At 53.4% G+C, this 2,059-nt stretch overlaps 1 non-coding gene across 1 annotated transcript; it reads right to left on the bottom strand.

Annotated features, from left to right (window-relative positions):
* Window positions 1-322: 322 nt before the first annotated feature.
* Window positions 323-396, bottom strand: TRNAN-GUU. Its single transcript has one exon. It is a non-coding gene; the product is annotated as a tRNA-Asn (tRNA).
* Between the last annotated feature and the right edge of the window lie 1,663 nt (window positions 397-2,059).

Raw genomic sequence — 2,059 nt, 5'->3', positions numbered from 1 at the left:
TCCTGACGAGGCATGAGGCAGGCCAAGAGCTTTGCACAGCGTACAGGGAAGTGGGAGGGAGGCGTTTTGAGCCGGCCTGTCTCCTTCGCTTCTCCCTTGCCGCTGGGCGGAGGCGGAAGGAGCGAAACGCCCGGCTGAAAGTTTTGTGCTCGGCTTTGAGGATTAAGCCTGAGCCTCCGGCATGGCTGCTGGCAGATGGGTTTCTGAATGGCATCCAGCCTGCTCTTTGGACCACCGGCTGAAAGCACTGAGGCAGCAAAATGGGACCTTTGAGGCTCCCCACAGGCCTCAGGGAAGCAAGGAAGTAGCATGGGCTTAGCGCCGTCCCTGGGTGGGCTCGAACCACCATCCTTTCGGTTAACAGCCGAACGCGCTGACCCATTGCGCCACAGAGACCTGGACGGGCAAGGCTGTATTGAGCACAAAAGCTGGGACTCAGCTCAGGGCATACGGTATAGCACATGCATGCAGTGGTTGGCCAAGCAACAGCACGGAACTGGACAGCTATGGAGGGAAAGTTCTTTGGGAAGGAACCGAAAGAGCACCGGGCTGTGGTACAGCGCCGATACACTTTCTTTGGCCTGTTTTGCTGGAAAAGTTAGCAGAGTGAGATTGTTAGTCACAGGTCAGTGGGTGGGTTTATGCAAATCCTGGACTCTTGGACGGGGGCACACAACTCCGTGGCACATGCACCACCTCTGCAACTAACGTTTGCTACCTCACCCTCACAACACACCTTTACCTTTCAGGGCTAAAATACACCGTGAAAGAGATCTAACGGCATAAGCTTAGGTGATCAACTGCAGCACTCACAACAATTTGAAGAGATTCAAAACCACCTCTGCCTCTGTCTTTCCACAGCAGGGACAGCAGAAAGGACATCAGCAGCACCTGCAAGAGGCCAACAAACATCCATTTCTACCTCCCTCCACGTGCTGCCGTTAGGAACCCATACCCCTAAATGGTGAGTACTTTTCAGGCGAGGGTGACGCTCTCAGGCCTCAAATGCCAGGTACAGTTACTCTGTCCTTGATCCAAAATCAACAGGAAAATACACTGGATTACTCCTGCCCCAATAACAAAGAGACTGGGGAACCCGCAGCAGCTGAAATGACCGTTTGGACAAGCACTCCCATCATGCAATCCGGGGTGGGTGTAACCATGCAAATGACATCAGCCCCAAAAGGCCTTGACGACAGATCACCAACAGATGGCAGGGTAGACTTCATACTGACCCTGCTTCAACTAGATTGTGGCAAAGATTCCCAAACACCGAACGTTAAAACTCACCTAACGCTGGTCAATCCATCCTCATCGCCGTAGCCGCTGTTATACTCCACACCCGAACGTAGCCCTCATATGGACAACATACCCTCCTAACTCAGTGTCTGTACGTTAACCTTTACCCCCAGTCAGGGCTATTGCAGATTATGTATTCCTTACGCCACCCCATTTTAAACCGAACTTTGTACCCTTGGGTAAGCTGTACGTTGTTCCCTGAGCACCAGAAACTTCTACGCCAAACTCTGTACCGTACACTTTTTTTCTTTGAACCTCATCTTAATAAAATGCTGACTTTTGTTCGAGATCCCGGCCCTCTTTGCAAGGCGTGTGCGTCGCGCCGCGCTTTAGTCTGCTAATACGGCGGGGCGATTGAGCCAGAGGTGCTTGCCTGCTGCAGACACGGATCCAAGGCTGAACCTCGTCCCCACAAGCGTAACTGAAAACAGTTTAAGAAGTGCTCCTGTCTCCGCACTCAGCTACCCAGCTCCCAATGGGGTCCAAACCCCAACTAGATCCTTTACCCTGTAGAAGCTAGCTGTAAAATCCTGTGACCAGGGCAGCTGCCTAGCAGCCTGCGCATCTGCCTGCCAGAGCGAGGGCGTGTAAGGCACTAATCCGGATAGTGGCAGCTAGGTGGCAGGGGGGAGAGTGTGAAGAAACAGCAGAGTGGCGCAGCGGAGCGTGCTGGGCCCATAACCCAGAGGTCGATGGATCGAAACCATCCTCTGCTACGCGTGCGCTTGTTTCTTTTCCTCTGGGCCTTCAAGCGAGCCGG

Source organism: Mauremys reevesii, linkage group 12 (genome assembly GCF_016161935.1).
Source record: "Mauremys reevesii isolate NIE-2019 linkage group 12, ASM1616193v1, whole genome shotgun sequence".
Lineage (NCBI taxonomy): Eukaryota > Metazoa > Chordata > Testudines > Geoemydidae > Mauremys > Mauremys reevesii.
This window is presented reverse-complemented; position numbering and strand designations above follow the sequence as displayed.